The following is a 23,908-nucleotide window of genomic DNA, read 5'->3' as shown; positions in this document are numbered from 1 at the left end:
TGAGGATATGTGTAAGAGAAGAAGAGGTCTTTTACATCCTATCATTATTTCATGATGGACCTTGTGGGGGTCATTTTTATGATAAAAGGAAAACCTTTAAAGTTTTACAGGCTGGTCACTATTGGCCCACTTTACGTCAACATGAAAGGAGATACACCATTAGGTGTGATCAGTGCCAAAGGATGGGAAAACCCACACCTAGGGATTAAATTCCCCTACAACCTCAAGTGGCCTTAGAGCCATTTGAAAAGTGGGGTATGGATTTCATTGGGCCAATTGATCCACAACCAAGACAGAAGAGGTACTTCATTATGTGCACTGATTACTTGACAAAGTGGGCTGAGGCAAAGGAAGTCAAAGAAACAACTAAGCCAAAATTGGCTGAGTTTTAAAGAGAAAATATCTTCTATAAGTTTGGGTATCGAAGGGAGGTAGTCAATGATCAAGGAGCACAATTCACATGAAATCTAATTGAATATCTCATGAGGCAACACCATATCAAGCACAAGACATACACTACCTATCACCCTCAAGCAAATGGGCAAGTAGAGGTCACAAACGTATAATTGGAGAGCATCCTCATTAAGGTTGTTAGCATCATCAGGGAATAATGGGAAGAAAGACTAGTAGAAGCCACTTGGGCCTGTAACACCACTTGGAAAACCACCACTGGGTTCACTCCATATGACTTGGTTTATGGGAAGAAAGCTTTGCTTTTTTATTGAGTTTGAATATAACACTTTGAGGATGGTAAACTAGTTGGACTAAGAATTCACTACAACATAGCAATAAAGGATGCTCCAACTTTATGGCTTAGATGAGTTTAGGATGTAATGTCTCCTACACATTGAAGTCATACAAATGCAAAGAAAGGTCTGGCATGACAAGAATATCATGGAAAAGACTTTTTCAGGAAGGAGATTGGGCCCTATTATATGGTTCTATATTCAAAGATTTCAAAGGGAATCTAATGAAAATATGGTTGGGTCCATACCTTGTAAAAAGTGTCATTAAAATGGATCTGTATAGATCAGAACCTTTGATGAGGAAGGTATTCCCTTACCTGTAAATGGTTATAGGTTGAAGATATATAGAAGACCTCTGTCCAAGGAATAATTTATCAGTTTAGTCAGTAGAGAATTAAATGTGATTGTGAGTTTCATAGCTTCTAGTCCACAACATTCCTAGAAATTTGAAAACATAAAAAATAATAAAAATGACTAGATGAAAACGTCTATGAGGCATCTAAGGCCAACTCCAAGGTTGAAAACCTCTTTGAGGAAGCCTAGGAGAATAAAAAAGAGAGAAGAAAAAATAAATATTCCTAGATGAGAACCTCCTCTAAGTAACCTAGGGCAGTCATGTAGGTTGAAAAACTCCACAAAGGTAGCCTGCATGTCTCAAAAAAAAAAAAAAAAAATATCAAAGGGGAGCATAACGAAGGAGCTTACACCATGCCTGCTAACCTTTCTCTTCTTTTATAAGACTACACACAGTCGCAGATTTAATGGATAAAGGAAAAAATTTACAATCTCTCATCCATCCTTCCATCCATACACCTCATCTCCATACTCTCCACTCATATAAGCATCTCTCTCCACCTTCAAATCAGCAAGAAATTCAAATTTCACCTCCTCACTGTGATGCTACATGAAAGACTTGTAATGCTACATTAGGAGCCTATGAAGCTACAAGAAGGGGATCCAATGATTAGAACAACCCAAAATACCATGATGTCTTTAGGAAATGATAAAAACGGTCCTCCAATTATTTACTCATCATCCATCCATCACCCATCCACTCCATTTTGCCAAAACTTGCTCAAATTTTCCACTTTGTCCTACCTCTAAGAAAACATAGAAGCCATTGTTTTCTATTTCTTCAATGTATGCACTAATTCCTCATGTCTCTAACCATATCCTCGTGGATTTCATCATCTCCCTCAACACCATCATGCAAACTGAAGACTTCAAGGGAGGATTAAAATATTGCTACAAGAAGAAAACTCCTCCTGTAGTAGCATGTGTAGTTACAACAGAAGTCATTGATATTCTTTTTCCACCCACAAAAAGCATGATGGATCCTTTTTAGCAACCAGGAAGGGACACATCATCCTTAGGAAGGCATCGTACCCAAATCAATAGCTTGGGCATGAGAGAGGCACTTTCACACACACAACAAAGTCAATAGTCAATGTATCATCAAGTTTGAAGGCATGCATAGGAAACAAGTCAAAGAGTCAACTCCCTTGATCATAATGTTATATGGCCTAGCTCCAGAATGCAACTATATGTAGCAATTTGATCTACAGGTAGGCTTAGATATGGAAACCCTCACCTCTTCCCTGTGCATAAAATTACTAAAATGTGTAATGGTCGAGAAAGGTGTTTTAATAGGCTAGAGGTGGCTAGCGAACTTGGCCACCCTCAATTAGTAAAATTAAGTTTGTGTTAAGTCACCCATACAACATGGATATTTCAACTCAAAATGTGGTGGTGTCCTCAACGAGTGGGGTGATAATCATGAGGAGATAGAAATGATTACAAGGAGTGGGGACAACGACCAAAAAATGGAAATTCGTGTTAATTCCATGTCACTAGTGCGCTCTGGGATTTTATCTCAAAGAGGATATTATGTACTGCGCTTGAATTCATTTGCACCATCACTCATTCCAAAAATATGTGGAACAAGGACGAGCTATTTTATTAGACCACCTTGGGTGCCACTGAGAAGTTTTGAACTCTGTCTACAAATGCTACACAAGGAAGCTACAGACAGGTCTGCAAGTGCTACAGGAGGGTTGAGAAGGATCTAGAAGAGGAATTGGGAGGGGAAAAAGGAGCCACATTGGATTGAAATTGTCTCAAAACCATCATGCACGCACAAAAATGTTTTGACAAGAAGTAAGTGACACCATCCTTCCTTTTTTTACATCCATTTGCATGAGAATTCTGCTTGAAATTGAGAGCCTGTAACAAAAAATTGAAAAGTAGGAGGTATTTTTAAAAATTGATGTGGTTAAAAGAAGAGAAAATTAGTTAGTTTGATATCAATTCAAGCGCCCTTCTCCCTCACTACTACGAGGAAACTTAACATTGTTTCACCACTGAGATTGTTTACAATTTTTTTGAATTCCACACCTAAATAGCAACAAGGATGAATAGTATAAGAAATGGGGGGGGGGGGGATTTAACATAAGAGAACCCTCAAACACTAAGAGGATTCACCAACACCCTCCAATAGTGGAAATATTTAGAAGACACCAATGGTTTGGTTTCTTTGAGTTGTTAAAGGGGGTATGATCATGATCTTGCTCATGAATTCACCATGGCATTACATTCTCAAGAGGAAGATAGTGCCACTATTGTTTTCAAAGCGTTGGCCATCTCTTTTAGTCCTAAAACCATAAGCAGAGTGACCATCTTACCCCTAGGAACTAGGTGGAGCAAAGAAGACAAGGCAGTGAATGTCACAACTAGGAAAAACTTCTTCATTTCAAAAGAGAAGCTTGTAGAATATAAGGATGGAGTACGAATAGAAAGTATACCTTACCCTTGGCATGAGGTAGCTTACCCTATCCTCAAGTATATATCTTGTGAAGGGATATTGAGTTTGGTTTATGCTTATCACTTTAGATTGCTCCATAAGCTGAGATTTAAAGCAGATTTGCCTCTCCCTCAAAGACTTAGTGTTCCCCATTTCCTCCTACAATCAATCATGGAGATGGATCAGATTGTGAGGGAAGGAAAGCACCAAAACTTAGCTCACCATGGACTCATCAAGTTAATAGTGATGGATTATTTGAGCCACTTGAGGATCCCTTTCCTATGGACTAAATTTGTGGACATGGATAGGAAGAATTTCATAAAAACTGAATCCATCACACTTGGATAAACACTAGCCTCTAGCATTAGAGGTAAAGAAGAAAGAAAAGAATAAGAAGGAGAAAAAATAGAGGAGGAAGAGGTAGCAAAAACAATATAAGAGGAGAGAAAAACAAAGGAAAAAGAGACAAAAACGATAGAGGAAGGAGAAGAAGGGGAGAGGCAAGTAGAAGAAAGAGTAAGCCCTGAGGAGACTTCTAAACCCCAAGGAGCAGAGAAACAACCACATAAAACAAGTCTATCTCTAGGGGATACTGAACAAGAAGTAGCTGCAACATTGGCTACATTGGGCACTCCTATCAAGCCCAAGAGGAAGCAATCAAGACAAGGTCCCATATATTTTAGAACCAGGAAGAGCACTAGAATTAGACAAGGGAAACCACAAGCTCCTACAAAGGTCCCTATCATTATTGATGAATCACCAAGTAAAAAGGAAGAAGTAGGACCCAATGAAGGAAATATTGAGGAGGTCACTCCTCCTAAAACCAAAACCAAGTCACCTATAGCATCTATGGGTAGGCCCACCACTAGGTCAGTGATCTTCAAGAAGCCAAGGACACAATTTTCCTTTGAGAAAGCAGAAGAATAGAAGCTACAGGAGAGAAATGGTTTTCTATAGGAGAGTCTGGCTTCGCTACAGGAGAGGCAGAGTCTGCTACAAGAAGAATAGGGGAAGCTACAGGAGCACAAAAAAGAGATACAAAAGGAAGAAACCACCTCAAATTTAGTTGGAAAGGACCCAGCTTGAGGTCCTACTACAAATTTATTGAAGGAGGAAGGATTATCCCTGAAAATTTTTCAATCCCACTCCTCTATGAGCTAGAAATAGAGAGAGGCAGAATCCACAGGTGGATACAAATTTCCAAATCCAATAAAGTGGAAGATGTGGGCCTCATGGAGGAGAAATTCATTTAAATGGGTAAGGAATTAAGTGATTTTAGACTAAGGGAGTTTATTATGAAGGAAAAAATACAAGAAGAAAACACAAGGTTGAGAGAGAGGCTATAAGAGAAAAAACACAACTTGCCACCATGGAAAGTCTCTCCATGGAAGCCCTACAATGTAGGCAACCATCAAAATATTATTCTCCCCTCATTAAATAAAAGTGGTTGCAGTTCCAAATAAAAACTCTAGCATAATATGTGTCTCTGCCTTTTCAAGACTACAGACAATTTATTGAGTTTTTCACTCAAACTAGTATGGAAGATAGGGCAAAGTTAGCTGATTTCTATATGCATAATTTCACTTTGATAGATATGAATTTTGGGATCCCAATTCAATATTAGGAGACATGCACCTAAGCTTTAGCATCTTGGTTGACTCATGAGGAGGCAAGGGTTGAGGGGGCGAAAAAGGTAATGAAAAAGGAGGAAAAGTAACCCTTGTATATCAGACCAGAGCTAGTGAGCCCTAAGGCTGTCATCATCAATCATAACCTCATCTCCAATGATGTTACTTTAGCACCCAAATACATTTCTACCCAAGAGCAATCCATTCTGCACTTTGAAGACACCTTTAGAATGTTGGGAACAAAGAGTTTGCAAACTTGCCAGAGAAGGCTAAGGAATGCCTTGGAGAGAACACCATTATACAATAGAATCATGCAGAGGATGAAAATCAGGTGGATAGGACTCAAATTTAGTCCACCCTTGCTGCTAGGCTTACAAGAAGGAAGAGATGAAACCTAAGAGAAGAGGGAGTGGATTGAGATGGAAACAAATGCATGTTTTTACCCACAAGAGGGCACAACATCTGAGGAGCCTTAGGATGTCAGAGAGGCCACCAAGGACATGAAAGAGCTTCACATGGATGACTAAGTTTCTAAGAGGATGAGAAACACCTTCAACAGGGAGGTGATGATGAGTCCCATTAATAGTTATACTTTGAAGATCATGACGCCATCCTCCAGACTTAAAACTATGATTTTTTCACATTAATTCACATTTTTTGTTATATTATGCTTAGTAAGAGGAGTAAAAGGTGTTTTTCATAGTATGCAGCATAATATGGTTTAATTTCAGGAAAATGAAGCATCTTTTAGGTAATTACTATGCAAGGGATTGATGGAGACAACCAGGAGAGAATCTTGGTGGTTTTTCCACCTCCTTAATTCCTTAACTTAACTTGGGACCATAGAATCCTCTCTCACTAGTTTGAATTCATTGGAAATCGAGTAACTCCTAGTAAAATTCAAGCTTAAGAGGGACAAGATCCACCATTTTTTAGATCAAGGAGGGAATCACTCTTATTTTCAAGGGGGCTGCTATCAACTACCCTTTTGCATAAATAAACAAGTTGAAAAACTCATTAGGATTCAAAGTTTGATTCATCTAGGTGTAGATATTGAGCTTAGAACTTGACATTGTCATTTTAAAATTTTATGATGTATGAAACCTTTACTTTATGATAATGAGAACCTAGTTATTGAGCTACATTTGAGTTAGTTTCAGAGGGATGAGACCCTTGGTTTTGGGCCCAACCCAGAGGCCTTGGTCCCTCTTTTGTACTTGTGTTTTGTTCTTGATTCCAAGAATTTCATAGTTTCTTTCATTTCAGTAAAAGTTAAGCTATAAAACCCTGTGATTGCAAGCTTCTACGTCACCTCCCTTTTGGGAGAATGGGTGGAAGGAATCACAATCTCAGTCCAAAAATATTTTGTTTATGATTTCTTGGAAATAGATGGATGTTAGTTGTTTTTCTTCACATTTTCTTTCTGTATCTTAGAAGTTAGTTTAGTGATTCAAGTGGTGTTATGGCATAACATATATGTTATTTAAATTTCTCTCATCTTTTCCATCATAGGTTATATCACTTTGTTAATGATCAATGGAAGCATGCATGTGTCTAGTTGTAGGGTTGTGTTGATCTACAGGGGAGGGCACCTATTCCACCTAAATCTTGGACTCCTCCATCTTCTCTTTCCACCCCTCAATTCTGTCCCAAAACTCTGTTTCCATAAGTCACTTTGCCTAGTAAACTTAGGACACTGTGAGCATTCATCCTAGTGCAAGACATACCTCTAAGAGGTATTGGGCTTGGCTAGGAGGCTCAACCCAACATTCCTTCATTCTCTATAACCTCCATCCACATCTCCATACCCTCATGACATCATTTTCACCCTAAAAGGCCTCTCAGAACCTCTCTTGTAGTATTACATGCCCTCCTATATAAATACATGACCTCCTCTAGTAGCACCTGTAGCAAGGCTGTAGCACGACCTTTCTTCACTAATTTTGATCCTCACTTCAAATTTGTGTCAATAAAGATGAATAATGACCCCCAGTTGTGATTTTATGGTCATGGGAAGCTCCTAGGCCACTCCAACCATTCCTTTTACTTAGTACAAAACATAGTAGGATTAGTTTTCTAGTCACAAGTATGATGCAAGTTTGGTTTCTGATTTTCAAGCAAGTGTGAAATAGGTATATGATACATGAAATTATGTTGATAGTTTGATGAATTATGTAAGATAAAGTATCTTTTTTTATGCAAGTATTAGCCCTTGTCCTTCCATGAAATGATTAATTGACATCTATAGGTTGAGAAAATGGCATTTCCACTTTATTAACTAGTATTAGTTTTCCATTGTACATTCATCAGTAAGATTTCACTTCGGTAGGAGGAATGGTCTCTTATCACTTTGATATACTTTCATGCTCGATGGTGGCATGAGTAGAATACAATCTACTATGCATATAGCACTATCACCTCTAAGTTTGTACGAACCTTGGGTTGATAATTTGAGTTGAGGAACCCTTGGGAGTTGTAACATTCTTGGTGCAATACCAGGGATCACTAACTTCTTCCACAATGATGGACTTTATTTTGTTGTTCGCAAAATTACTTTTCATTGTAGCCACACTTTCAGACTTTCTCTGAGTGTTTTGGGTTGAGTTGACGGGTAGTTTGATCTTCCTTAGAAATTCTCTTTCAATTTCTGCCTCATCAACTCTTGTTCGAAGACCGACTCTTGGCTTCTTAAGTTCTATCAACTATTCTACTTTTGCGTTGGGTCCTCACTCAGTGGCCATTCTACGACACTTTTCTTTTCAGCTATGTAAACACAACTAAGAATATTCACCACGTGCCCAACACTTGCAGTTTCTCTGGCTACAACAATTTCTTCCTTCTCTTCCGCTGGCTTAGTCCACTCATCAGAAAGTGTTGTATCGATAATATGTGAAGTTAAAGCGTGAATTTTGTGGTTCCTTTGAGGTAATGTTTTTTTTGAAAGATACTCTTGATGAAATGAACAATATTGGTCCATGCCCATACTCTCAACTTTCAACACAACGTTTGAGCTTTGTGTATACTTGGCCAGCTGGTTGTTGCTACTGCCATACTTGGCATCTCTTCTTAGAAAGTTGATTTAGGGTGCTTGCTGCTTACTGTGGTCTCACTTGAGCTCTGTTTTAACTCCGTAAGTCATTGAATAAAGACTTGATGGTGAAGGTCAAGCTCTCAATATCGATAACTTCCTTTTCTTTGGCCTTACCTGAGGAGGCCTGAGATATTTTTCCAGTGTATTTGGAGTCCTTTGATAATTCATTGTCAACGATGACTCCAATCGCAAGCAAGTCCTTTTCAACTGTGATCGCTTCTTCATAATTCTCCGCAAGAGTCACTTTCACATTTCTCTTCACGAATTGTGCGATTCTTGTAGGTAAGGAAAAAGTATAATAATCGATAGTGATGGAGTTATGAAGTTTCATATCTGTAGTAAATCTATTCAATATGTGATTAAACCTCTGATTGAAATCTTTCTATTTCTCTTTATGCTCTATCTTAATATTTCCCAGCTCTCTTAACAACATGGTGGGGGTTTTTTAAACAACAAAATTTTCAAGAAAAATCTTCTTAAACCCCTTCCAATTCTAGATAGGGTTCGAAGGAACATTGTGGTACCATATAACTACTTTTCCATCTAAGTTACATGGAAAAAGTCTACGGAAACATCATCATACCATACCTCTAGTATTTACATATGTAGGTAGAATTTGTCCAAGTGGTCCTCCGCCTTCACTGCTTTGTCAGGGTCATACTTTGTTAATAGCTTCTCTAGGCACCTTGGCATATTTTGTAACACAACCGAAAATGAAAGTCGAGCATGAGTCATCCAACCAATATCTTGGTCTACCATATCATCGTCTCTATGCTCCTCCTCTTTGTCAGAGTCTGATGGATCTTTCCTCTTCTTCTCTAGAATATGATGGATCTTCTTCTTCTTCTTCTTCACCAACTAGCTCACAGAAAGTATCACCTAAGAGTACAATTTTGTCTACGTCACCTCTGTTAAAAGATGGAGGTTGCTATGGTTTCTTTGCATTTTTTGTAGTCTCTGCTAGTTCTTCAAGGGTGGCTAGAACTAGATCTTGGACTCTGGAAACCACTATCCCGATAGGAGTGGTTGCATTATTCTTTAGGAAATAAGGCGTATTGTGCACTCCATGAATCAATCTGATAGCCTTTACAAACTTACGGGTTATAGGTCAGATGGCTTGGATGTGCTCGTAAGAGATTTCATAGGTTTTTTCAAGACCAGGTTGAGAAGATCTGCCAACTTCAGGAATATGAGCAGGCGAGGTGCTGGAAATATTGGTTCCTTGACCAGAAGATATATGGTGAGGGTGGGTGAGGTTATTAGCTATAAAAATTTGGTTTCCCTCCTTATACCGTTAGAAACATTGATGGTGCAGGACCCACAAACATTCAAGGGGTCTCCCCGATATGTGGTCCCAATTAGACCTCACACCGTTTGGGATAGGAGCCCCATTCGAAATATGGCATGATTGTTGATTTCTTAAAAATTAGCCTTAGATCTAAATGTCAGCAAGAGAGAGTAGTGCTAATATACCTTCAAAAAGAAATTAAGTGTGTCGAGGGTAGGCGTGTCAAGGTTCTTCTACTACGAAGGGAAGGAGAAAGTGAGCCTATAAGGGAGAGGTCATAGTACCACCCTAGTAGAGAGACACACATGAATAGAAAGGGTCCATCTAAAATCCAACGGAATAGTCCACAAAGATGCGATGGTCATTGAAACCAGTACAACACATTCTCAATATTATAAGCACTAAAATAACCGAAATAGTTCAACTAATTTAGTACAAGTGTAAGAAAACATGAATCATAAACATTCACATAATAGTCTTACAAATATTCATAATCCATAGATGAAGAACGTGTTGGCCATCAGGCTTCATATATTAAGTAAAATTCCCAAGACACATGTATACGTCAAACACCACTAGCTCCAATAGTGGAGTGTTGGAGCCACTACTTACTCCCCAAAAGAACTAGCTTGTCTCTCTAATGCCTTGCAGGAGGAGCTAAGGTGAAAATTTATTTGCTCATACAATGAGGGTGTATATATATGGGGTGATGCTTCACCTCCCTTTTGACTCTTTGACTACCCTCATGATTATTTGACTTCCTATGACTTTTCAACTTTACATGACTCTTCATATTCTGTACATGTTCTTTGGACTTCCACTTTACAATACATTTTTGAATAATAAATTACATAATCCACAAGAATGATATGGCATATGATGACTCATGACATGACATGACATGACACTACTAACATGGACTTCTTGATGACATAGAAATGTCAAGCCATTTTTTTTGCTCCTTGCTATGTGTCTTCTTGGGAATTCTCTTCTATCCACCTCCATATGGCTTAGAGGTAAGGAGTCTTTAGTGATATCAGGGATTGAGTTGCAGTCACAAACTAGTGTCCTTTTGCTTTCTCTTGATTGACCAGATAGCATAATCAGCTACAAATATGTCTTCCAATATGTTTCCCTTTTCCATCTCCTTCTTCATCATCCTGTCATGGTATGATAGAGTACTTGCATCTACAATTCACTCAGGAAAAGATGACATCGGTTTGATAAACCCCTAGTCTAAGATGATGCATGTTGATCCAATGATTGAGACGGAACTGGGTGGTAGGCTGAAGGAGAGGTTCAGTGACTGCGTAATTTCATAGCTCAAGTAGTCATAGGTGAAGCTTGCATCTTGATATTGCGGAATGTGTAGTCCAAGTTGGACTGAGGAATAAAATTGCGCAGTTTGGTAGATTAGTGAGCTAGGCTGAGGGTTTGAGCACTAATTCAGCCTACTTCCCAGTTCTAGAAGACAGAGGAGGATGGGTGACTACGAAATTATGCTTCTCAGGAGATCAATGACTATAATTGAGGTTTGAGACTGCATAATGCATAATTGAGGCTAGGTTGGAGGCTGGTTGAATTGCACAGTTTTAGAGGCCAAGGTTTGGGCTTGAGCACTAAAAATGCACAATGTGAAGTCTTAGGAGGTAGGAAATATGAATTATGTCAAGAGGTAGGGTTGTAGCTAGAATACTGAGACTGTGCAATGCGCATTTGAGGAGGGTCAGATGATGCTAAGTTGCTTGGTCAAAGAGCATTCAGAATTTTACTAAGTGTGGGATCAATGAAGCTGATGTGAACAATGATAAGACTCAACTGTGATCACACACTTAGAACAATTTACAACACAATAACATAGATCACCCAGGACACATGAACAACATACTTCTCTTGGTGTGACATCTTTGTGATGACTCACGACAAGTGCGATACTAAAGATACACTTTGCGATGATTATGGCGAAACTTGTGTGACGATGCTTAAAACTTTGGAAATGAGTGCAATGGATGTTTACATTGTGATATCAACTCATCTACACAAAGGTAACCCCTTGAAACCACCAAAGAAGATCATATACATTGTACAACACTTAACATGCGAAAAGACGACATTTTTCTTTTCTTGCAAAAGGGACCAAAACACTTAGAAAAAACACATACAATGGATTTCAATGTTTGCAATGACAATATCCAAGACCAAGGTAGGCTCCGAAGTATGGTGCAAGCCAAAATTTTGGAGGGTGTTGTAGCAGTGAAAACACTGTCATAATTGTTGGATGGATTACATGGAGAAATTTACTTCACCAATATTAGGATAGCATCAAATTAGAATGAAGAATGAAGACATTTTGAAAAAAACGTTCAAAACTCATGAAGGTCATTATGAATTTTTGGTCATGCCTTTTGGCCTTACTAATGCACCTTCCACATTTCAAGGTTTGATGAATTCACCCTTCCTTAGAAAATTTCTGTTAGTATTTTTTGATGATATACTAATCTAAAACAAGCCTTGTAAGGATCATGTTCAACATGTTGACAGGGTGCTCAAACTATTGTAGGAGAAACAATTGTATGAAACAACCTCCAAATGTTTCTTTGGGGTATAGGAGTTGGAATATTTGGTTCATATTGTATCTCATGAGGGTGTTAAGGACCCTAACAAAATTAAAGCCATTGAGGAATGAAAAATCCCCACTACCTTAAGGAATCTTCGAGGATTTCTCAGGTTGACAGGGTATTATCGCAAGTTTGTCAAGAATTATGGGAAAATAGCAGCACCTTTGAACATCTTAAAGAGGCATTGTGTTAAGCTCCAGTCTTAGCTACACCAGACTTCACAAAAACCTTTATTGTGGAATGTGATGCCTCAGGAAATATAATTGGTGTTGTTTTAATGAAAGAAGTGTTACACAACATTTTTTCACTGTCCCTGTACTCCCCATTCCTCGATCCTGGAGGACCTCTACAGTGAAACTTACATGCTTTCCCATCATGAAGAGACTGCCCTTATGTCCCTCTTCATGGGCAGAACATTTCCCTTTTGCATCATTTCCCAAGAATCTTCCTTTTATCCTAGTTTACAAACTGATGTTAGTGCTCAATTCCTTCCTCGCGCTGATTTGCAAGGTTTAAAACCAGGCCTAGCGCCGTATGGCATAAGTAAGACATTCATCACTTGCGTCGATCCTATTTTGGCAAGTTTTTTAAATATGGAGTCGAACCTTCCAGGTTTAGAAGCTTCGTAATGAAAGTCTGGTAAAGGGTTAGGCTGGATAGAGCCGAGGAATTCAGTTTGGGCTCCTTTCCCCTATTGATATGGAACAAAACCAAGAGATAAGGCCTCTCCCATAATAAGTGGGACCATCTCCCGTCCATCAAAGCTATATAAACTCCTCCTTTTCCAAGCTGAACTAGTCTTTTTTGGAGCTTGAATAACCAACAAGATATTTATAGTTTTTTTCTTTCTAGTTCATGTGTGTAAAGGGAGAATAATGTGTTTGGTTTGGTTTGGAACTAAAGGGAAGAAGCCTTAAACTCCCATTGTTGAGGCTAGCCATGAGATGTTAGAAGTGGTGTTGGAACCTCGATACATCAAAGGAGATCTGTAACATCAAGGCTTTGGTTGTATCTCTTTCAGATCTTTATATCAATACAACTAATGATTTATTTCCTACATTAAATGTTATGTTACATTTAATGGCTTAATATTCCTTGAATTTTGAAGTAAATTGAATGTGATTGTATGTTATTACATTTTCTATTGTCTCTTGTGTATTTGTTTCAGTTATTTGAAGGAGAAGAACTCAAAAGAAGCTGGAGCAAGGGAGCAAGGTCATCATCAAACGGAGTAGCGTTCTAAGAGGTAGGCTCTCTTATTCGATTCTAGTTTAAGGAAGTTTTCATTAGGTTGTTCTGTTTGCGGCTAGACCCACTCTAAGGCTAGAGGGATCACCTCTATCTATAGAGGAGATTTTCCTACTCCACAAATTGGCAACTCCGCTGGGGAAATACATCTCCTTTTCATCACTTTGTTTTTTCTACTTGTGTACCTAGTTTGCTTATTTATGGTCTTTTGGATCTGTATTGACCTGTTTGAAGGCATACAAGCACTAGCCCACCCTCTGATATGTTAAGCCTGGCCCTATGTGAAGCTATTTTTATTTTTTCTTGGAATCCCTTGATCAATGCTCTTTTTGTCCAAACAGTCGCGCCAATCAGGCCTATCAGCCCTAGTTGTAGCTCGGCCAGTAGTGCTGGTCGTGCCGATCAATGCTAGTTTCAACCCAAAAAGCGTGTCGGTCTTTGAGTTAAGAAAAAAAATCAGAATTTCTTCCATTCCAGTGCCAGTGTTTCTTTACCCTCATACTCTCTTCTTCCGCCCAAAAGTGACTAGAATTCTTTGTTTGCTGGTTTTGATTGATTGATTGGCTTGAAGTTTCATTGCTTGATTTTCTAAGTTTTTTGGATGGTTTCTATGACCCTAGGGCATCTAGGTCAATTATCGTTCATTTGTTTATTTACTCATTGTGTTAAGTTTCTGATTTGTTGCTTCATTTAATCCATCTTTCAGTCACGACATCTTCATTGCTTCATTTTCAATTGAATGAGTGAAAGAGTCTCATTTGTTCTCTTATTTCGAGCATCCCTTTTCTCTTTCCAAGCATAGATTATTTTGTTTGGTTTGTCGATTGAAGAATTTGTGTGTTTGGCTTGTGTTATTCAAGGAAGAAGTTGCTTTTAGTTTCATTTATCGTGCTTTGGATTTGATCGATGCTTGTTTATTCGAAATTGTGAAAATTTTCATTAAAGTGCTTTATGTGAAAGATTCATTTTTCATTTTATGAAAAGAAGAACATCATTATAGTTTTCTTAAGTGAAAATATTGCATTAGTAGCATCATTGAGAAGCTAGAATTGCATCATGATAAGCATTGGAAATGAAAGGAAACTTATTTTGTTGTTAAGGGAAGATTAAGTGCATTTAGGACATGTATTAGTGAAAGATTTCATTCTTTGATTGTTGCATTGATTGTGTGCTCTCTATCCCTCAATTAGTGTTAACTTTCATCGAAGAAAGATTTATTTTCTCATATAGTTTCATATAGGAGTTTTCAGATGACAGCGATAGGGCCTTGGAATTGAAACCTAATTCAAGATCAACTGTTAAAATTTATTGAATTAACCTAAGGAAGCATTGAAACTTAACACTCACATTTAGTGGTCTAGGCTAGAGACGTGTTCCGGCGTCTTTAAACCTAGTAGCTGTCATTCGCTTCGGCATTAGAAAACGCTAGTACGGACTTATGCTCCCCGTACCGTCACGTATATAAAGGGAGACTCCACTAGGTTTGCAATCCTTTATCCATGGGAAGCCGAGTCTGCTACCTTGTAATCATGATATACTGAACACAACATTCAGGGAGATTGCTTGCTCATACTTTTTGGTTTGCCGAGAGGTATTCTACAGTTCACGTTACCCGGTAATCCCTTTTTCCTAGATTATCCTGAGTAGTCATTTTGGTCTTTTTGACTCTTTAAATTTAAAAGATCATCGAGCACTTGTCCTTTCAAGCTCGTTAACTCTGAAAGCGAATAGAGTCACCTTGCGCCCTTTTCTCGATTCTTAAAATATGAAAAGGCAAAGTTTTGTTTCAGTGTCTTAAAATTAGCTACCCATGAAATATTCCGGGTTAAATTTATCTTCCTTAGTGATTCTTGAGGGTCGATTCCAATGGCAACATTTCCAGAGTCTACCAGTCAAGGATTCCCCTCGGATGGGAATCCTGATCCTTTTCCTTCTTTTGGAAACGCTGGTGCTCCTTATATGGCAATGTTGTCCCTCCCAAGGTTAACCATTGGTTTACCTATCTGGTTATTTTCGCCCTCGGTGGTTTCGAGTGTCCCAACTCTTACCCATCCATCTCCTTCATTTGAACCACAATGTTGATTCTAAGGTTGAACTCTCACCTTCTTCCCTATTTCTTCACCCTCCTCTTCTACTTCGCCTGGTGAAAGTTTGAAATCCAGTAACTAGGAGGTTAAGAAGTGGAAGAAGAAGTCAGATAAGTGAGAGGCAACCGTGTGGCTGTTACTCCAAATGCACCTCATGTAGACAAACATTCCGATCCTCCACGGAAGGTTAGGTTCCCTTGTAAGTTGTGTAAGGGTGACCATCTCCTTCGAGACTGTCCTAGTATTCCCAGAGTCTTAGTCTCAAAATCTGGATCGACCATCCCCATCGACCTCTGGAGATCATGTCGATGCTACACCCTTGGCTAGTGATGGTAAGAAGAACTAGGTTATGTGAAGGGGAGCATCTTCTTCACCTTTGTCCTCTTATGGATAAAGCTTCCAAAGTTTTGGAAAACCTTACAGCTCCTCAACCCCAACTTCCTGTTGGTTATCAGAGGATTTCTTCTAACCCTCTCCTAGTTGGAAATTAAATTGACTTGGATTCATCTCTTACCCATCCTACTCTTCTTGAGCATGACTCTCTCCTGTCTGGTCCTGACCAACCATTGGTCAAAAAGAGTGTCAACTTGGCTCCGTCTTTAGTTGTTCACTCTGCTCTCGAAGAGAGTAGTGATCATACTTCTCATGTTCTTGTTGTCTCCTTAGATTCTGATGAATCGAAGAGTGACCCTCCTGTCCCAGTTGTTTAGGAGAGTCCTTCTCCTTCTCTTGTAGGGCATGGGGGAAATCATGTGATACCGCCACCAAGTAGTTTTGTCGTTTCTTTTGATTGGAGTCAATTCACTGCTTTCCACCTTCCATCTTTTGTGCCATTCTAGATCACAATACAGGCCTATAATCATGGAACTATATTAGATGAAGGCACGTCTATTAGCATCGTGTCTTCTACTACTTAGCAAGCTTTGCTTTCCCCATAGCTTGTGCCTGTCACCTAGAATCTGTTGGCTTTCAACGAAGGAACCAGTCAGCCCTCAGGGATCCTTCCAAAGTTCTCTATTACTTTGGGAGGAAAGACTGTCTATATAGATGTGATTGTAGTCCAAGGTCGCTTAGATTTCAATCTTATCCTTGGACGTGACTATGTTTATGTCATGGGAGCTCTTGTTTCTTTGCTTTTCTGTGTGGTTTTTTTTCCACACAAAGGGAGAATAGTGACCATTGATCAATTTTCATTCATTGGTCACCAGGTGCCTCCTATGCAACCATTGTCCCCTATTGGTTCTTGTTTGCAAGAAGTACCCTCCCTGCCATAGTTCAATTATGTGGCTACCCGTTCCATCTCCACATCTGTGGATGATCACACATATGGTATAGTACATTATGTAGTGGGGGCATTGGAACCTGATCTGTCATTCGTACCAGTTGACATGTATTCCTCCCAGGGCATGGTTCTCCCATCTAGTGAGGACCTATTGGGAGCCATGTTCTTGTATGGTCCATGAACATGTGTGAGCATAGTTCCTTGTCTTGTGTCAAGCTCGTTAAAAATGAAACAAGGAATCATAACATAGTTCCTTGTCTTGTGTCAAGCTCATTAAAAAATGAAACAAGGGGTGTGAGCATAGTTCCTTGTCTTGTGTCAAGCTTGTTAAAAAATGAATCAAGGAGTTCGAGGATAGTTTCTTCCTATATCAACCTCGTTGAAAAATGAAACAAATGTCCAAGGATAATTTCTTCCTGTATCGACCTCATTAAAAAAATGAAATAGGTGTCTAAGGATAGTTATTTTACTGTGTCAACCTCGTTAAAAATGAAACAACTCCCTTTTCCAAATCGAGTCTTTAATTAAGATCTTGTAAAATCCCAGTCGAGTCTTTCCTGGATCTCGAAAGTGAACCTTCATTCCATCCACTTAGCTGAATGAAATGAAGCTTGGGGGGCATTTACCTCAAATTGAGTCATTATGCTGGGGGCATGCAAAACATACTCAAGCATAGTTTGTCTTTGTTTCAATCTTGTGTAAAAATGAACCCATGCCCAATTTACATCTCGTGATTGCTATTTTTATCAGCTAATTTTTGCTAGATGAACCTTGGTTGTTTCCTTCCATCCTCACCATCTATTTGGCCGATAATTTCCCTTGGTTGTTTGTCATTTCCTGAAGAACTGTAGCAATGAGTGGTTTTTTTAGCCAACCTCTTGACCATCACATGTTTTTGAGAAGTTCCATCATTACTAGAACTAGTTGTTACCATTTATGCCACTCGCTCCTCCAGGAGAGGTCACCTTTAAGCTGTTTTCTAACTCGTAAAAGATGAAAAGATTGCTAAGTATTTTTCCCTTTTAGACTCGTTAAAGAAAATAAAAGTAGGGAGTCATCTTTGAGCTCTTTTTTGACTCTCAAAATATGAAAATATTACCGATCTCTTGTCATTTTGAACTCATTAAAGGCTGTGAAACGTTGTTTACCTAGTATACGTTTACCCCTTTTTCGGGTTGGGATAAAACTATTTACGAAAAGTGTATACTTATTCAAACATGACTAGGAGGTTCTCTTGAATATTGTTTTCTACCTTTTCGGGCTCAAGGGACAACTTTATGAAAAGGGATTTTTTCGAGTTTTCTTTTTCATGTTTGTTTCAAACTCTCTAAACATGAGAAAGATACTGAGTTTCACCTTTGTCGGACTCGTTAAATATTAAATGACATTGGACTTGTCATTATGATGAGACCGAGCTACTCCTTCCTAGGGATTGTAAAAATTACTAGGATGGAACCATCCAGAGGATGGACTTATATTACAAGCATATGCTATCCTTGTCAACCTTGTGTAAAAATAACTGGGGTATGTTACCGGGAAAAGTGTCTATTTAGAACTGCTCTATCCCACTAAGGTGTGACAGCTGCCTTAGAAACAAACAGAGAAAACTACTTTTGTATTTCCTTTATGAACTATAAATAGAGAGGAATAGCAAGAACCAACCTGTGTCTTGCGCTAATCCTTTGATCCAATCCCTCTCTTCTTTGACAGCTTCCAGCTACCTGCTCCCTTACTTGCCCAGCTTCACCAAGTACCTGTAAGATCACAGAAGAAGAAAACTATACAAAGACATGGATCTATGTTCATAAATAACTTAGGATCAGATTTAAGTTAACCATACAAATGTAACAAGCATCAATGATACAAAAGCATGGGGGAAAAACTCAAATAGTTTTTATTGATATACAAGAAGATCCAGGAGGAGTTACAACCGATGATTCCTGACCCAGCATTAACCTCCCAGCAAAGAAGCCCCTCTTCACCTCCAACAAAGCATAGATCACCCAATTCTCTAATGTTTGTCTCAAAACCAACAACAATTCCTTACAATGTGCAAAATTCCAGCCTCTGGATCTCTGGGATGAGGGATCCATATATAGATGTATGCAAGGAGGATGAGTCAGCTTGTGATTTGATTAGTGGCTTCTCTCTGTCAGTTCTTGCTTCCACTTGGAGACTGAAGGCCTCTTACTCATCCTTGGTCGAATTCAGTGAGGCAAGTGTCATAGGAGAAGATTCTGGAAGCTTCCATTGTCTCTCCACCTCGCGGAATGACACTGCCATTTGTCATTTCCCGCTCAACGCACCCTCATAGTGCATTTAGGTGCATTGCAATGCACTTAGCCAGTGGATTTAGGTGCTATGCAATGCACTTAGCTAGTGGAGCAGCTGAAATGATCTTTAAGGAATTTAGACTTCTGTGATCCATAACATTGTTAAGATAGTCTTCGGCAAAATCACATAACCAATCTTTTGTCGACGCGTTTCGAACCAACCAGTGTGGTTCATCGTCAGGACAAGATGAAGAACCAATCTGGCTTAGCTAGATTAAATAGAGCGTGCAGAGACTCCAACAGCTATAATGCTAACGGCTAATTTTACCTAATGGTCAAACAACTCAAATAGTTTAATTAATATTTCTGGAAATAGTTAAAATCGGTAAATAAGGAAATTAATATTATTCCAAATATTAATAATTTAATCTATAATGGTCAATATATAATCTATATTGAATGATTTATTATTATTCAAATTTAAATAAATTGAATAATAACAACATAGAATAATATTAATATTTTGATTATAATGGTCATTATATAATATAAATAAATTGATTTATTATTATTAATTATCTTAATAAATAATATATCTATTTAATAATAAATATATATATTATTAAATAATTGAATTCATTAGATAGTATAAAAACAGATATATTATTAATATTATTTCTATAGTATAATATTAATATTTTAATCATAATGGTCATTATATAATATATATTAATGATTTATTATTATTTAATTACAAGGGAATGGTAATAAATCCCTGCTATTTTTATAATTTAGTTACAAAATTTAATTATGTAATAATTATTTACTGGTCTAATGGTAATTATATAATATATATTAAAAGATTTATTATTATTCAATTATTATTTAAATACAAGTGAATGGTAATAAATCACTACTATTTTTATAATTTAGTTACAATAGGTAATTAAGTAATAATTACTTAATGGTGTGTTGGTAAGATAGATTTTCATTATTTAGTTCTTTAAAATATATCATATTCCTTAATTTTAATGTACTGGTCCTTAAATTAATAAGTAATATTAGATTATTGAATACTCATTCATTATTATTTATAAGGAAAAAGGGGGGACTCAATTTATCAGGAACTAATTAATAAATTCCGGAAAAACTAATAAACAGCCCAATAGTATCAAAATCATGTTAAGGTTAATATAAAAAGCCCGAGACAGAATCTTGTTTTGACTTATTCTGAGCAGTTTCTGTTGGAGAACTTCTGGGAGAAGCTGTAATTTGTTGACCTTGTTCCTTTAGGGGTTAGAACAACACTTTTAGGGACTTAGGAGCCCTTGGTTTATGGAAATTTCATGCTTAGAGTTGTAAGGCACAAAAATGTCTATAACAGTTGCCCCCTAAAGTATGAGGCCGTTAATCGGGTGAAATGCTTTATTATGAGGATCCGAAGTTCTTTCAATGCTGGGAGGAGACCTGTAATAAGACACAATACAATACATTATCTTCATACTGTTTTCATGATCTAGCTGAGGCGGGCATTCCCATGCTCAGCTTTATAAATTCATTTTCATGTACATAGGACAGACAATCGTCTGATTGTAGACTGATGATTCTGATAGAGCCATCATCCTTTTGGTAGGATGATTATCTGTGCTGCAATGCTGTACATTTTAATGTCTTTATTTTCCTGAATATATATCGCAGCCCGGATGGATGAAACTAGATCCGGGGTCTTCAATCTCGTCCGATCTTTACTCAAAGTACAAGTCGATCCATGTGAGAAATGTTTTGAAGTCGAACATGGAAAGACATTGCTTGATTACCAGTCAATGATGTAAACTGTTAACAAGCGCGAGAGGAATCATCGATAATGATAATGATCCTCAAGGTACTGCAGTACAATTCACGTGGTGTGAATAAAGGACTTGGCGTCGAACACCACGCAAAATCTTTCAGTCGAAGGTCATTGATGTAAACCTGTCGCCGGAAGTGAGAAACTTGCCATTGAGGCATGCAAGCTTCAAAGTACTGAATGGGGTGTTCTTAGACCAACTTCTTGGATAATGAGCTGATGTCTACAAGAAGTGATCCGTCATAGGAGGGCCTTAATGAATCCCACATCAATGACACGGAACGGAGCAAATGATTTTGATGGAGGTGAAAACGATCTGATGATATACGGTTCAGGGTGGCAGTCATGAAAGAATGGAGTATAATGTATGGTAGTGGGTGGGACACAGGTGGCCTTTCTGGATGACTTCTCTTGAACATGTCGGCGACACTTGATGTGATGGATTGGTAGCATTAACCCCAAATGTGGATGGTATGGTGTGACCATGGCGATGTGACCGGTGAATGAAACAACCCAACCCGACTCGGGCACGGAGTGGAAGTGTCATGTTCAAGAGCGACTTGCTACCAATAAAGATTCTTTGAGTTTTCTTCCCAATTTTTCCCCAGTCATTGCTGACCAGTACCTCTTTATTTTTGTCAAGCTTGAGGAGGATAACATATGCTTGTTCTATAATTTTCCCTTCGGGCAAACCCATCGCTATGTTTTAACGAGCCTAGCGATAGTGAAACTCGTTCTCGTCTAAAGACAAGTTTGTCGCTATTAATCTTTTTAACGAGTTTAACGACAAAGATAACTCGGTCCTTTTCATTTTTAGAGAGTCTGAAAAGGTACGTAAAGGTAACTCCAAAATTCCTTTTTCGTCATCTAATCCCTTAAGTCCGAAAAAGTATAAAACAATACAGAAGGGATGAATTTTCGATAGCTTTAACGAGCCGAACAAAACAAGCGCTCGATCTTTTTATGTAATAATCCCTCAGGTCCAAAAAGATTAAAATCTAGAGGAGGGATAGCACTTCCTGTCCCTTTAACGAGCTGGAGAGGCCAATGGCTCGGCAATCTTTTCATATTTTACGAGTCAGTTGAAAAGAGCTTAAAGAAGACTCGTCTTTTGAGGAACGAGTGATAAAATGGGTAGCAGCTGATTCCAGGTAAGGTTTGGAATTTTCCAATCACGACAGTGTCACAAGGATGGCTAGTGAAATCACTCTTTGCAGCTGTTCCTCAAAATGGGTAAACAATCAGATGGAGGCGAATGATTGGCCAATGAAAAAGTGGAGGTGACGGTGCAAACACGACCAAGGCTTTAATGGCTGAAGTACTACATTCACGGTGGTTATTTACGAGGGAATAGTTCATTTTTTAACGAGCTTAAACGCGGGTGGAAACATTTGCTCGGTGCGGGTTTATTTTTTAACGAGCTTGAACCTTGCGGTAACACTGCTCGATTAATCCAGTCATATGATAAGAATGTCTCATATAAAAATGGGAACTTTTAGAGTTTTTCCCCACATCCTTTCTTTATGCAAGTTAGGTAACGACCAATCCAAAAAACAGATAAATGATCGCTCTTTGCTTGCACTCCAAAAGGTTTGCATGCCCCCAGGTATAAAACAGAGTTTCAAGGTTACCTCTACTTCTTTCCGCCAAAACATTTGTTTTACCGAGAGAGGCCTACCTCTTACAGGTCACCCAAAGATTGTTCTATTCGCGACGCAAACAAAACACTTCTTCGGCGATGTCTACCGAGATAAACAAAGGTGAGCGGCGATGCCCGCCAACTCACATAACTTTGACAAGAGAATCCTGTACTAGAATAACCCCCTCTTCCAATCACGGACGGGGGTACAGACTAGGCATATTCTCCCGTGGAAACCTACCCTATACCCGAAGTTTTCCTGCCGAAGCAGACGAGGATGCATGCCCCCTGGGTTTCAGTCATATCCCTCCGAATTACTTGCGCTCATCGGGAGGACGGACTGGAGATTGAGGCATTTCTTGTGTGAAAAGACCATTTAGGGACGGTATATGACTATTTGCTATGCGTGATCCGGGAAATGAAAGCTGGTCCACGAGCTTGACCACTCTTCCTTCGTGCGGAAAACACATTACTCTAAAGAGTGAGGAGACAATTGCCCCCATGCAATAAATATAGTCTCATCCAAGGAGTAGATTGTAATCTGGGGGTCCTTGAACTACCATTACGTTCATGCGAACTGTCTTCCTTCTCAATGTTATGGGCACATCGGGAAGGATCCCTAAAGGTCGACTGGTTCCTTTATCAAAGCCCGTCATATTTCTCATCTCAGGCAAAAGCGATGGCGAACCAAGCGCTTTCCAAGCAGTTGAGGAAAGGATACTCACAGAAGCCCCTTCATCTATGATGGTACCAACCATAACCATTCTATATATTTGAACGATGATTCGGAATGGTACACTTGCTGGTAAACGGGGTCTGCCTAGTTGATTCCAGTCGAAGGAGACAACTAGGTTGCTTGGAGGTGGGACCGAATAGACGGCCGGGTATGGCTCTGACGAACTTCCTTCCTGCGGTAAAGGAACGGGTAAATTGCCCCCATGTTCGTCGGAGTCTGTGCTTATGAAGAGAATTTGGACGGTGTCATCCTTGTTCTCTTCAGTGACTGTATCATTTGAAGATAAAACCTCTGAAGGCAAGACCGGGTCAACTGCCGCCTCGACCTTTTGACTTTCGTCTGGTATGGATCCGGATGGTTTATCTTCAATGATAGGTGCTTCAGCCGACCACCTGAGCAGGCCAGCTGGATTTTCAACTAGTGACAGACTCGGCAAGATTTTTTTATATCCAGGAGGAAGTCGTAACGGTGAAACCGGACGATCATCCAAAACTCTTTTAGCTTCGTCTAAGAAGGGACAACGATGGACGGCATGATCGCCTTCGCACAGTTTACAAGGAAATCTACATTTCCCTTTTTGTCCTGGGGCTTCACTTTCACTAGTTGATGGTGTGCTTTCAACATGA

Source organism: Pinus tabuliformis, chromosome 6 (assembly GCF_031772625.1).
Source record: "Pinus tabuliformis cultivar Carrire ecotype Pingquan chromosome 6, CPIR1, whole genome shotgun sequence".
Classification (NCBI taxonomy): domain Eukaryota; kingdom Viridiplantae; phylum Streptophyta; class Pinopsida; order Pinales; family Pinaceae; genus Pinus; species Pinus tabuliformis.
This window is presented reverse-complemented; position numbering follows the sequence as displayed.